The sequence below is a fragment of the Ovis aries genome, chromosome 17 (assembly GCF_016772045.2).
Source record: "Ovis aries strain OAR_USU_Benz2616 breed Rambouillet chromosome 17, ARS-UI_Ramb_v3.0, whole genome shotgun sequence".
Classification (NCBI taxonomy): Eukaryota; Metazoa; Chordata; class Mammalia; order Artiodactyla; family Bovidae; genus Ovis; species Ovis aries.
The window spans coordinates 64,615,983-64,631,134 of NC_056070.1; the positions used below are offsets into that span (position 1 = coordinate 64,615,983).

Consider the following 15,152-nt stretch of genomic DNA (forward strand, 5'->3'; position numbering starts at 1 on the left):
TTCTGTAACTGGCATATGGTACTTGCTGAACAAATGTGAGTTATTATTATAGCTGCGCTAAGAGAGATCACCCTGCACTGGTGAACAGCACTGATTCATTTGCTCATCAGTCCATGAACTGATTAGTTAATTCATCAACATGTTTTGAGTGTTTGTGTGTGTTAGGATCCAAGGATGTAAATGAGGGAGCAAGATGGTTTGCCTCTCCCAAGGAGAATAAGCATCATAGGAGAGAACTCAGAGATGATCAAAGGCAAGGCCGTCTCCATGACTCTGGGGCCTCCAACACAGGTCTCGGAGGTAGGACCCAAAGCGATGCTGGGGGATTTAGAGAAATCTTGGAGTGGGGGAGACAAGGGTCCGGTTCTGGTTCCAACTTGCTGTATAAACTTGGCACATGGGGACTTCCCTGGTGGTCCAGTGGTTAAGACTTCATGTGGATGCTCCCAATGCAGGGGGCACAGGGCTCAATCCCTGGTTAGGGGAGCACATGCGCTGCCTCATGTAGCCAAAAGAAAAAAAAAAAAACTATGTTTTTCTTAAACTTGGGAAATGTACATCACCTTGCCTAATCCATTTTCTCACCCCAAAAATGTGGGTGTGGCATTAGATCAGTTGGCTTCAAGCCCGACGTACATCAAAATTGTTTTTTGGGCGGGATATTAAAATACCCAATACAGGGCTCTGCTCTGCAGAAAGTGATTCAGATATTGGAAGGACTGAGGCTCTAGGTACAGCCTGATGCAGCCCTCGGGACACACTCTGAGGACCTGTGAAAGCAACAATAAAGTTTCCTCCCTGTGGTTTGGCATTCTTAAACACAGCATACTGTCCCCCTTGAGGATAAGGTGTAGGCACTGGCCTGATTTTTCCTCCTCCCTCTCAACTCAACCTTTAGCTCCCCAAGGAGCTTTCCATGGTCCTGAAGTCAGTCCTGGACTAACTTTCTTGCTTTCTTGTAGAAATTTCCCCAGTTGGCATCCTCTGGGTAGCTGTTCCTTTACGAAAGGAGATTGAATCGACGTGAAGGTCTCCTCCACCTGCCCTGAAGTTGTTCCAGTCCTTCCTCTGCGTTGGCGAGAGAAGAAAACAGTGTTCTTGTTTCCATGCCAAGTTGCCAGGGCGCTGGTTTCCATGACAGCAGAGGGGGGAACTGAAAGCCTGGCTCTCACCTACAGAGGAATTAAAAGCCACCCTCTTGGAGAACAAATGATGATTCCAGGAGGATGCTGGAAACTGGAGAGAGTAGGTTTTTCATTCATTCACCCACATAGTGTGGGGCTCCAGGGAGGAGATGGCCTGGAGAGCTTGGAGGGAGGGGAGGTTTTCTAGGGACTTTCACAAGGAGGCTACATAATAATGTGAATGGCAATCACAGGGACCTCCCTGGTGGCCCAGTGATTGGGACTCTGTGCTCCCACTGCAGGGGGCACAGATTTGATCCCTGGCTGGGGAACTAAAATCCAGTAGGCTGCACAGTGAAGCCAAAAAAAAAAAAAAAAAGGCAATAGGACTGATAACATTTCACATGTCCATCATGGTTTAAAACTTGTGGCAGCCACTTTAGACCCTCAATATGGACAACCCATGGGTTTTCTCAGGAGGAAATGTGGAGAGAGCATACGACCTTCGTGCTATCTCTCTGCAGTGCGTGGGATTTCTCATCACTTGACTGGACTTCTCCAGCAGTGTCCAAGCACTGATTCTCCTCTCCCTCATCCAGACCTACCAGTCCCCAGTCTAACTCACTCCCATCACTGGCAATGACACGTCTCAGAAGCCAGTCTTAGCCTGAGAACAATAATGAATCGAAAAGCTATTGCCTCAGGTCAAGTTTATTCCTGGAGGCACCATCCTAATTTAAAGTAGCAACGCCAATGGCAGGACTGACACTTTGCCAGATGATGGAGGAAAAGAATTTTTGCATACAGGTGCGTTTCCCCTCTCTGTTTACACGAAGGGTTGCTCTTATTCACATTGCCTTAGAGAACTGTTCATATATCCTTAGGACAACCCTATGAGGTACTATTATTATCCACATTTTGCAGATGAGGAATGCAAGGTCCAGAGAGGCTGTCAAAGCTCACACTGCTAGGAAATGCCAGAGCTGGGATTTGAACCCGTGTCTGCCGCACACGACTTAGCGATGAGCACGCACGCATGCACTAACACTCCGGTTGTGTTAGTGCGCACACTCCGTGTGTGTGTCCAGGTCAACTGGACAAGAAGCCAGGATAAACCCTTCAAGAAACTCAGCTTGCTTGAAGCCTAAGGGTCCTTCTAGGCCTCTGCTGTGATTAATTTCAAAGTGGTTTCCATAGTCAGGAGGATTTGGGATCACAGAAAGGTGTCTGGGAAGAAGGGGTTTGGGTTGGGTTCCTTTTGGAACAGTGACCCAGCACAGGCTGACATGAAGTTGGCTCAGTCCAGAGGCAGGAAATAGAGAAGCCTCACAGTTACAGCAAAAGCAAAAACAAAAAAAACCCCTCTGGAGTCATGCTTTGCCATTCTTGGAGGGCCTGACAGCATCTTTAGACTTATCTCCTTAGACTCCAGAGGTTGGGTGGCAATGTCAAGATGGGAGTTTATGTTTGCGGAGACTCCAAGGTTGTGATCTGGGGGAATAATTAGAATCAGGCCATCAGAAGAGGTCAGGATCTTCAAGTTTCAGAGATGAACAGGACCTCAGGAATAGTCAAGCCCAGTATATCCCAAAGTGTTTCTGTGTCTATCAGCAGGGATATATAAGATGATTTAGGGGTTGTATTAGTCAGGATAAGCTCATTAAGGCTACAGTAACAAACAAACCCAGAAAGAGCTGGGGCTTAATGCAACAAAGTTTTATCTTTTCTCCCCAAATTCTGACCAGGGTCTGTTGGCCCACCAGGGTGGTGGTCTTCCGTGCAAAGGTTCAAGGACTTGGGCTGCTTTGATTTTTGTAAAGCTGCCACTTCACTGTGTAGCTTCCAGGTCATTCAAGCAGGGAAAAGAGAATCAAGGGGCTGTAAGGCTGTAAAAAATGACAATAGACACACGATCTAAACATCTTTGCTCTAAACAAGAGCCAGCTAGCAGGAAGGAAGGAGAAGGGTATTCACCAGCTAGGGGCTTGGGACCACCCAGCTCCTTTTCTTGGCATGTCACAACACAGGTTCTCATCTATCCCCAAATATAACCAGAGACCACTTTCAAGATTTGTGCTAAAGTTAGCAGAGGAGAAGGAAGGAAAGATGAGGCTTCACGATGTTCCTTAGAGGAGGGGAATGTGGGCCTTGTAGCAAATGCCCAGTAGGCTACTATTTGAGAGGGCTTCCTTGGCTGTCCATCGGTTAAGACTTTGCGCTTTCAATGCAGGGGGCACAGGTTCAGTCTCTGGTTGGGGAAACTAAGATTCCACATGTCCTCATGGCACGGCCAGAAAATTTTTTTAAAAAATTGAGGGATACTGATATATATTTGAAAGACGGAGCACAGACAGAAACTCGAATGCATGCATACACAGAGATACACAAACACACTGAGGCCAACACAGAAAGACACACAAATCACACACATATTCAAGCACACACAGGCACACTCACACCCACAATGATACATGACACTCGGCTTCCTCTGTGTGTGATGAATCGTCCCAAGGCCAGGAGGAGAGGCTGAAAGGTCCCGGAGGTCCCGTAGGGGGCAGTGAGCTAGGTCTGGAGCATGTAAATCTGGGGTTGGCAGAAGAATGAGCTAAGCTACCCCCATCTCTCTCTTGCGGGCGTCGCATAAATCTCTCCCGGCCCCTGTCCCGCCCTCCCGGCAACAATCCTCACTGCCAACTCTCTCAGGTTTACTAGATTGAGGTCCTGGAGTGCTTTGTTTGCGCCCCTGCCTGGCCGAGCCTGCCTGACAGGGGTGAATTTACCATCCCTGGAGCCTGCAGAATCAATACTGCCTTCTCCTTGCTGGAGGGATAGAGTGGGGTTTGCAGGAATGAACCACGCTTGGATGGACCTGGGCCCCTGCTCCTTGTGGAGGAAAGGGAAGAGGTTCCTGACACAGGAAAGCAGGACCCCAACTCACTGTGACATGGCCACCTGTGGACCCCAAGACCCAAGGCTCTGGGGTCAATGTAATTAAGGCAGAAACCAGCTAGGAGTCTTGGAGATGTCACTAAGCCCATGGCCTCTCCAGTGCCAGGATGTACCCCGTGTAGTGGGTGAAAGTACCGATTCTGTACTCAGCCTGCCTGGGTCTGAATCTCAACTCACCCACTGAGCAGCTCTGTGACTTGGGACTAGTTAGGAAGTACCTGAAGCCTCAATTTCCCCATCTGTAAAATGGGAATGAAATGGTCCGTCTCTTACAGTGCAGTCATGGAGCTGTGACATGTTTAAAGCATTTCAGTACAGGATCAGACCCTGGGAGACAGAAGTCTATAAGCCCTGGCTGTTCTTCTCATTAATGCCATGTAATGTGAGTCAAGGAAGAGCCACAAACCCAACTCAGAGAGAGGCATTCACAGTGATGCTAGAAGCTTCCAAGAGACAATGGCTGCTGAGTCTCCATCCATCTCATTAGGAGAAGTCTTGATTGTCCCAAATATGCCAGGACCAGACTCACCAGGGGGCCAAGCCAAGTGACAAACGACCCCCACTAGGGCGCAGTCGATGGAGGGGTGGGACCAGCTTCAGGGCCTACTGGCCCATTTGGTTAACTGACTGTTACTTGGGTGTTTGGTGACAGGCATGTCCATCCTAAAGGAAATCACCCCTGAATAGCCATTGGAAGAATTGATGCTGAAGCTGAAGCTCCAATACTTAGGCCACCTGATAAGGAGCCGACTCACTGGAAAAGAACTTGATGCTGGGAAAGACTGAGGGCAGGAGGAGAAGGGGGTGACAGAGGATGAGATGGTTGGATGGCATCACCGACTCAATGGACATGAGTCTGAGCAAACTCCGGGAGGCAGTGAAGGACAGAAAAGCCTGGCGTGCTGTAGTCTATGGGGTCACAAAGTCTGACATGACTGAGCGACTGAACACAGCAACAACAACAATGGATGTTGCCATGTGCATTCCCCAGGGGCTGCCTTTCTCTTCCTCTCTCCAGGGCCCAGTCTTTCCGTTCTTTCTTCTCAGGTCTTTACGGAGCCCCTTCTAAGTACTGGGTGCTTGGACAAAATAGGCCTGCTCCTTATCCAAGCAGTATCTGAACGGTGCACTGGGAAGACAGACTGTCAACGAATAGACTGGTAAACAAGATAATTTTAAGTGGTAAAGAGTTTTTTGAGAGAGTCACCCAGCTGATAAGATGGGAGGGATTTTATGCGAATCCAGGAGGACCTCTTGAAAGAGGTGATATCTGAGTTGCGACCTGAAGGGGAGAAACAGCACGCTGGGCAGACACCTGGGGAGGGGGTGGTGGTGCAGAGGAGAGGGCTGGGAATTCCAGGGAGAGAGAAGAGCAAGCAAAGGCCCTGGGGTGGGGTGGGGAGAGCTGGGGGTTTCCAACAGCAGGAACAGCACAGGGTAAGTGAGGCAAGTACTGCAGGGGAGAGGTCTGGAGGGCAGGCAGATCGAGTCCTGCCCTGCAGACCAGGGTGAGAAATGAGGGTTTTATTTTAAGTGTGAGCAGAAGTCATTCACTGGAGGCTCCAAGCTGGGGAGAGACACGTGATCCCATTTATATTTTAAACAGAGGACTCTGGCTGCCGTGCAAAAAGGAGCGGCTGACTGGGGGAGACGCCAGGCTGGAAGCTGGGAGAGAGGGAGGAGGTGGCTGCAGAAATCGCGATGCCTGGGCCCTAGGTAGCCTCAGTGCAAAGTGAGAGCTGGATTCGCCCGTACATTTTGAAGGAACAGCCAACAGGACTTGCTGACAGGTTGACTGGATGGGGCATAAGGGTGATAGATTTGAACCTGTCTGTCTTCATTTAGGCCCAGTTCTGTTTTAATATCAGCCTTTCTATCATGGTTAATACTGCTGTGCCTCAGACTCCCGGGAGGGCGGGAGGAACGGACTGCAATGGAGACTGTGATGTCAGAGGTCTGGGAGGTCGCCCTGTCTCCACTGCTGACTTGTTAAGGGATGCTGGGTGAATCACATGCCCGCCTCACCTTGGTCCCTGGGTCTCCCTTGTGAAATATGCATGACCATCTTGTCTGGAGGAGGGAGGCTTCGAGGATAACCTGAGTTCAGGTGATGTGAACTTCGGGAGCTTGGGAAGCAGTGGGGCAGGATGGTGGCAGCAAGCCCGCGTCCCTCTGCTGGCCGGTCCCTCCCCTCCCTCCCTGCTTTCACTGTGGTTCTGAAGGCCCTCTCCTCCCCTGTCTGATGCTACCAAAGTTGACTGACGGGTGGGACGGATGAGGACACGGGGCAGAGGGAGGGGAGATGGCTGTGAGGGCTGTCCTGGGCAGAAGGGCCTGGGAGGGAGCTGCCTCCAGCATGACGACCAGGGAGGAGAGGGCCACGGCTGAGTGCTGAACAGCCCTCGTTGGGGTCGGAGTGGGAGGAGACTGACTTTCTGACCCATCTTTCAGGAATAATTTGCCACACAATTATTCTGGCAATTCTTCAGCACCATAAAGAGAAGGCAGGGGGCTTAGGAACCTCATTGGGAGAGGGAAAGAAGGGCAATCTTGTTCCCTAACGAGGGGTGACTGACCAGTGTGTGTTAGTTGCTCAGGCATGTCCAACTCTTTGTGACCACATGGACTAGCCACCAGGCTCCTCTGTCCATGGGATTCTCCAGGCAAGAATATTGGAGTGGGAAGCCATTCCCTTTTCCAAGGGATCTTCCTGATCGAGGGATGAAACCTCGGTCTCTAACTAGGGGTGACTGACCAGAGCCCCTGGGAAAGTTCCCATGAGCTGGGGCATCAAGGAACTCTCTGTCACTGTGAGTACACTTGGGACTTAGCAGTCCCAACTGGGGAACCTCTTTTTAAACATCCATGAAATCATGATTATGTCCAAGGTTGTTTAATGGATCTTCTCCTCTCCTGGAGACATCCTAACTGCCCATCAGTCTGGGACTTATCCAACAAACAATATCACAACCGCACCATGGAATACTATGCAGCCGTTAAAAAGGACAAGGTCAATCTCTGTGTCACCCCGATGGAACTTCCTTAATACAAAATGAAGTGAGAAAAGGCAAGTAGGAGAATCATGTGTGTAGTATTATCCCCTTTTTTGTAAGGAAAACAGGCACAGAGAAAGGAATTCTACAATAATCTGTTAACATTCGTAACTTCACTGGAGTGGGCTTGGCGAATGGAGCGGGAGAGATTGTTGACTTTTTCTTTAAACTTCTAGCACATTACAACAGGCATGTGTTTATTTTCACAATTCAAAAACTGACTGCGTGTTTTTGAAAGTTCAAGATGTTCTCAAACTTGTTAAATCTACAAGGAAATTTTGCACCTGAACCCCAGTCCCTGGGGTTAGGAAACGATACTAGATGCATGAGAGAAAGAGGATGAGTGAAATTTCTAGAGCTGTGTATCTCCTTTCTCCGATGGTCTTTAAAAGTCTAATAAACCAGGAGCCCAGACGATGGAGTCGGTAACTGATGAATACCTCCTCGTGGGGGGTTTGTATAGAACATGAAACAGTCTCGCCACCCAAGACGTCAGCATGCCGCTGCTCCAGCTGCTCCAGGCCAAGGCCTGCTGACAGCCTGGAGATGAGGGGCCAGAGTTTCCTCCTGTGACCCCTCTCCATCCTCTGGGTGGACAATTCTGCTGCTAGAATGAGTGATGGGTGAATGAGTGTTATGGTGATGCTGTGATGTCCAGCTCTGGAGGCTGTGATGGGGGACAGTGATGATGGAGCTGCTGCTTCTTGGGCAGAGCTGTTCACTACAGACAAACCCTCTGACAGGTAAACAAAAGGGGTTGCTCCTTAGTCTGTTCATTAGCTCTGACATTGTCCCCAGGGTATGTGTTAGCTGTAGTGCTGGTGGGGTAGGTGGAGGGGTGTGGATGGGTGGGGGACTTCTCTCTTCCCATCTCTCATCTGGCTGCCTCCTTCCTACTGTCAGAACAGAGAGCCCTGACTTGCCACTGGGATTCCACACTGGTCCAGACTTTGCCCATCACCTGCCCTACCTGCCTGTGTCTCCCCGAGCCAGGGAGAGCTCCTCCCTCCCCCAAAACAGCAGCTCAGTATTGGATTCCCTTGTTCACGTTCTGTTTTCACAGGTGACAAGAGCTCGGGATGCTGTTTCTCCTAAGCGTTCTAACAGGAGCCTCCGTGAACACAATGCTGAATCATATGAGGGACTCGGAGAGATTTCAGGGATTCTGATCAACTAAGGGATAGGAGATCTTAGGGCTAGGCAGCAAGCGCTGGTTGTTAAATAACACCTCCCTTCACTATTTATAACGAACTGTGTGTGCTCAACACATAACTCTTGGAAAACACAGAAGAGCAAAAAGAAAATTAGATATAACATTCCTCTATAATTTCTCCAGTCCAAAATTACATTGGCAACACATACACACACATGCACACACACACACACTCACACACAATGTATATATTTACCACAAATAGCAAACTCTGCCTATTCTTCTGTAATGGATTCTTTTCACATGGGCATACACCCGCAACTACCTTCTTTCAAACTATCTATTTTTTCCCAAATGCAAATATTATAAACAACACAAAATGTAAAAAAAAAAAAAAAGATCTGCTATTATCTCAATCCTCTGGGTAACCATTATCAGTTTAAAAAGTCTTTTTAAGGCTTTTTTTCTATGCACGTGTGTACCAGAGTATGATTCCGATAGGCTTGGCTTCTGTTTTTCCAGCCCCACGTCCTTAGCACCTACAGGAGTGTCTGGCATGTGGTAGGTGCTCAGTAAATATTGCTGAATTAATGGAACATAAATGCATATTTAATAGTGTTCCTGGAGTAGAGTCAACTCACACATTTTTACAAATCAAAGCTTACAAATCAAAGCTGGGAAAGCCTTCATGCAAGACATTCCATTCATTTTCTGCTTTCTGGGAACGAGCCTGGAGTTTACCTTTGAGAAAGACCGTCTCTTAATTCAGGATGTGAGCATGTGGTGAGCAGAAGAGAAAACTGCGGTTCTTGGTTCTCAGTTCTCGGTTCTCGGGGAGGCGCTGAAAGCTGGAATGCTGAAGTTGCAGCTAGAGCTCATACATATCCTAAAGAGGACTGAAAGGCAACCGTGTTAACAGAAGGTAGCCTTGCAGGCTGGGAGAAAAAGGCCCAAATGTGAGAGCTGGGTGGCTCCAGGTCTCAGCGTGCTTATTTGCCCTGAGAGACAGGGTGTGTTTTCTTCTCCAGGCATTTGCTCCCCAGAACTTGGGGACTGAGGGCCAGACGACTGGAGTGTGCATCTCATGCACCCAGGAGGCTTTATAAATGTAGATCCCCAGGTTTACCTTGTGCAGCAGCCGTCTGCTGCTGCGTAACAAGTTACACCCAAACTTAATGACTGAAATAGCAACAATGAATCTTTGCCTCACACAGTGTTTGAGGGTCAGGAACTGGGGAGTGTCTGAGCTGGTTGGTCCTGGCTCTGGGTCTCACGTGAGGCTGCCGTCAAGGTGTGGGTCAGAGCTTGGCTAGGGCTGGAGGGCCTGTTTCCAAGGTGGCTCTCCTGCGGCTGTCACGTCTGTGCTGGATCTCGACAGAACTCAGTGTCTCAGCCCATGGAAACCTCCACAAGGCTGCTTGAGCATCCTTGAGACATGGTGGTTGACTCCCCCTAGAACAAGTGACCCAAGAGAGAGCAAGGCAGAAGAAGCTGCAGTGTCTCTTCTGACCTGGCCTCAGAAGTCACTCCATTAATTCCACAAAGCCTACTGGTTACACAGATGTTATGGGCTGAATGTTTGTATCCCACCCCAAATTCATATGTTGAAACATTAATCCCCAATGTGATGGTAATAGAAGAGGGGCCTTCAGAAAATGATTAGGGCATGAGAGTGGAGCCCTCACGGATGGAATCAGTGTCTTGCATAAGGGACCCCAGAGGACTCCCTTGCTTGTTTCTGCCAGATGACAAAACAGCAAAAAGACAGTCATCTATGACTCAGGAAGAGAGCCCTGACACCTTGATCTTAGACTTCCCAACCTCTGGAACTGTGAGAAATTGTTGCTCACATACAAAGAACTGATGCCTTTGAACTGTGGTGCTGGAGAAGACCCTTGAGAGTTCCTTGGATTGCAAGGAGATCAAACCAGTCAACCCTAAAGGAAATCAATGCTGAATATTCATCGGAAGGACTGATGCTGAAGCTGAAGCTCCAATACTTTGGCCACCCTATGCAAAGAGCCGACTCATTGGAAAAGACCCTGATGCTGGGAAAGATTGAGGGCAGGAGGAGAAGGGAACGGCAGAGGATGAGATGGTTAGATAGCATCACTGACTCAATGGACATGAATTTGAGCACACTCAGGGAGACAGTGGAGGACAGAGGATTCTGGTGTGCTGCAGTCCATGACATTGCAAAGAGTCAGACGTGACTTGGTGACTGAACATCTACTATGGTGTTCTTGTTATAGCAGCTGTTGGAGACTAAGATAACAGGTCAGGCCTATTCAAGGTAAAAGGGGATGACACATAAGGATGTGAACAGCAGGGACCCATGGGGGGCAGGGATCATAGAGGGCCATCTTGGAGGCTGGATGTCACAGCCTGATTTCACAGGTGTGTGTGGGCTGAGCTCAGGGGTCCACCTTTTTACAAAGTGCTCAGGTGATTCTCCTGCTTTGGCCCTAACACAGAATTGCTGGCTCAGTGGGTGGCTGTAAACAGCCTCCGGAAATTTGCTTTCCCTGGGTTGTGGGAGAGAAGGGCGAAGAACACTAGTTCCATTGGCTTATACACGAAGTAGAAGAGTTTTGACAATCGTGAAAATGACCCCTGGGCCTGTAAATGGTCTTTGTAAGGAAAGGCAGTAAGCAGATCTGCTCTGTGGTTTAAGGAGCCCCACTCTGGTGTCAGACAGGCGGAGAATTTAGGTGTTATTTGGTCCTTCTGAACCCCAGTTTCTCTTTCTATAAAATTAACTATTACAATAAGTGTACATGACTTTGAGTTTGAGAAAGTTCAAATGATCATTTTTTGGAATCATTAATTCCCTTGAGAATCAGATGATAGCTAGGGAGCCTGTGGGGGATCAGTCATGACTGCCTGTCTGGCATAACTTTCCTCTTTTCTGGAAACATCACTCTGATTTATCATGGGGTGCCATCTCTGCTCTTAATCAATGGGGTTTGGATTAAACCCATTCCAGGTTCCTGGATAGACAATGGTAGGTCTGGCCAATCAGAGCACGTATTGCATCCCCCAGGACAATGATTGGTTCAGGTAAGGCATGTGACCACAGAGCTGGTCCAATCAGAGTGAATTCCAGGACTTCTAAAAGAGTTACTAACACAGAGGCATTCTTTTTCTTCTTGGGCCCCTAGCTGGTGGGACTGTAAAGAGCAAGGAGCTCCTGCTATCATTTATCCTGGGGTAGGTGGTTGTGGTTTTGTCACTAAGTGGTGTCTGACTCTTGTGACCGCATGGACTGTAGCCCACCAGGCTCCTCTGTCCCTAGGACTTTCCAGGCAAGAATACTGGAGTAGGTTGCCGTTCCCGTCTCCAGGGGATCTTCCTGATCCAGGGATTGAACCCTGGTCTCCTGCACTGCAGGCAGATTCTTTACTGACTGAGCTACCAGGGAAACTCCTCTTCCCTGGTAAATACCTCCCTAAGGGAACAAATAGAAAAGAACCACGTCTTTATGCTATCTTGTGAGTGCCTGGATCAAGACATGCTTGAATTTCCAAGTTATACCAGACAGTAAATTCTCCTTAAAGCTTAATCACTTTGAGTTGGGTTTCTGACACTAGCAGTCTTGCATAATATAGCAACTGAGATGAAACCATTTTGAAATGCTGAAAGCCCCCAATAGATGCAAATTATCTGTACTAAATTTTCATGCATTTGATACTTTTGATGGAGATGAAGCAAGATGATATTTTCCTGGATCTCTCTCCCATTCTCTTGGGAAAACAAATTATCTTCTTTGTTTTGAGAAGCCAGGCATCTGGCCACTCTCAGCGATGTAACACAGCTCTGTTTCAAAGCAGGGTGGTGTCTTTAGAATGGCATATGTGACTGCTTTTACTGAATACGAGACATTCCCCTCTACGAAAATCAACTTGTTTCCAATTCTTACGGGAAAAAAAACAACCAAATCCTGAATGAATAGAATTTATAGTTTTGGCTTTTCCTTCCATCATTTTCCTGCTAGATCACTGGCTCTTGCTACTGACTTGGTGTAAGATGATAGTGGATTTAGCACAAAGTTTTATGAGGCAGTATAATTCATTGAGATACTCATTTGTGTTTTGTTTTGCACAGGAAAATAATCATGAAAGTTATCTGTAAATTCTTCTCTGTGTTGGATACTATGAGGAAAGGGGGAAAGCGAATGGGCAGGCAGACAGACAACGTCTGCTACTGTTTATTGTTATTTAGTGGCTAAATCATGTCTGACTCTCTGCAACTCCATGGACTGCAGCACGCCAAGCTCCTCTGTCCCTCACTATTTCCTGGAGTTTGCTCAAATTCATGTCCATTGAGTCAGTGATGCTCTCTAACCATCTCATCCTCTGCCACCCTCTTCTCTTGCCCTCAATCCTTCCAGCTTCAGGGTCTTTTCTAATGAGTCAGCTCTTCACATCAGGTGGCCAAAGTATTGGAGCTTCAGCTTCAGCTTCAGTCCTTCCAATGAATATTCAGGATTGACTTCCTTTATGATGTACTGGTTTGATCTCCTTGCTGTCTAAGGGACTCTCAAGAGTCTTCTCCAGCACAATTTGAAAGCATCAGTTCTTTGGTGCTCAGCCTTCTTTATGGTCCAGCTCTCACAACCTATAAGTGATGACTGCTGCTACTGGTGCTCAGAAGTGGTTTGTTTCCATTTCTCTCTCCTGTGTCTTGTTAGACACCGTGACAAACTGCAAGAGCAGTCATGTGCAGGCAGAACTGTCCTAGAGAGAGTCAAACCTACTTTGTAGCCAGTGACCTACATACAAAGTCTGTGATGAGACTTCCTTGGTGGTCCAGTGGCTAAGACTCTGCACTCCCAATGCAGGGGACCTGGGTTCAATCCCTGGTCGGGGAGCTAGATCCCACATGCTGCAAGTAAAGGCCTTGCGTGCTGCAACTAAAGACCTTGGTACAGTCAAATAAATAAATACATATTTAAAAGTCTGTGAACCCACCTCAGGCAGAGGACTGGGCTGACGAGAGATTTCAGGGATGCTGTAGAATGCTGGGCTTTAATGCTCTTCCTACTACATCCCGTCATCATTTATAAGTCAAGGATGGGCAGCTCAGATGATGCTGGCAGCTCATTCCAAGAAGGCACTTGTTATCTCAGAGAGGAAACTCGGTCCATTCTGTTCATCTTCCAGTTGGCCACTCTTGGCTGATGTCTCAAAAAGGGGGAGGAGAGTAGTGATTTTGAGGTGTGGGGAAAAGGCAGAAGAGAGTGAGAGAGAGATTCCCCAACACCAGAAGGGGGCTGATTGGAGCTCTGTAGGGGCCATGATCCTACACAGAATTCTGGGGCGATGGCTGGAGCCCCACTGGGGGCCAGAATGGGGACGTGTGGAATGGCTGGGGTTCCCTGAAGAAAGATGGACCCTGGATACGGGGGCTCTTGATTCCTACAGTCAAGCTTAAACAGCTCTCTAGGGGTTGGATGACAGACCGTCAGAGTCAGTGGGGGACTGGAGACCAGAGGCCTGGCCTTTTTTCCTGAGCTCCCTGTTAAGCCTCTGAGATTCCAATGTAACTTTAGAGAGGGAAGGACCATCCCAAAATACAGATTGAATTTCTTGTTGACTCTGCAGGAAGGGGCTCAGAGTTGATTAAACATACAAGCACAGCATTCATTGTATATTTGATTTTGCAGGCTGGGTCTTGTAAACAGAGCTATCGCTTACTGAATGGTTCCTAGTGCTGGGCACTGTGTTGAATATTTTAACTTATGGTATTGTCTTTATCCCTCAAAGCAATCCTAGGCTATTAGATATTATTGCATTTTATAGATGAGGAAGCTGAGTCTCAGAGAGGTTAGGTTGCTTGCTGTAGCAAACATTGCTGGTGCCCCTTTGGACCTACCCCTTGGGTCTTACCATTTCAGGGTTCCTGGACTGGTCTTCCAACCCCCAGCGTGAGCATCTCTTTGCCTGAAGGCTCTCACAGGACTCCAGCGACCACAGGCCCAACAGGCCAGCAGTGCCAGGGAATGAATGCCCCCAGGGGGCAGCTCTCAAATAAAGACCCATAGGATAAGTCCCCTGGCCCTCTTGCTCCTTAGATGAGCTACCATTTGCTCCCTGGACAAGATCCCTTGATGGCTTCCTTGATACTCACCCTGCGTTGGTTCCTTCTCTTCCCCAGCCCCTGGCTGGTGCTTCGAGAGGTCACCTTCCAAATCAGGTACTTGCACTTGACCCCCTTGTCTCAGAATAAGTTTCTGTGGGATCCCAGCCAGAGACACTTGCCCACGATAGGTAGCAAATGGAGGAGCTGGGTTTTGAAACCCTGTCCTGCTTCTCTCTGCTGCCTGTGCACTTAGCCACAGCACTAGGGCTTTCTTCTAAGCTCTATGGGCCTGCACTTTGGATGTCTGCAAGGATGCCATGAAGTTCAAGTTCTCTGCCACTCGACAAGCTTGAAGGCAGTGATCTTGCAGGACGTGGGCATGTAAGGCGAGCACTGACTATGCAGACCCCCCGTCTTCTTTGCCATCCAAGTGGCCTGAAGTGTAGCTCCTCCAGGCCCACCCCAGGGTGGAGTTCTGCTCTTCGCGGGCAGGAGGAGGGAGGGTGCTGCTGCTCCGAGGAAGCGCCTGGGTGCTGATACTGACTCTAGTTAGCATGCTACCCGAGTATGTCTCCTGCAGGCTGGCCATCTCTCAGCTGGGCGATAAAGTAATTTAACTGGGGCTGTCTTCTGGGCTAGAGCTCCTGGAGATTGCTCCCCATTTATCACAGGGGAAAAATCAGAACCCGCAGCTCCTGGGCTGCCAGCACCATCCAGGCTGCACGCTGTTGATCTCCGAATGGTGAAGTTCCGAGATGGGTAATGAATGGAGTCAGAGCCCTCCCGCTCCAG

General features: G+C 48.6%; 1 non-coding gene across 1 annotated transcript; it reads left to right on the forward strand.

Moving 5' to 3' along the window:
- Window positions 1-13,076: 13,076 nt before the first annotated feature.
- Window positions 13,077-13,149, forward strand: TRNAG-CCC (transfer RNA glycine (anticodon CCC)). The gene has a single exon. It is a non-coding gene; the product is annotated as a tRNA-Gly (tRNA).
- The last annotated feature ends 2,003 nt before the right edge of the window (window positions 13,150-15,152 follow it).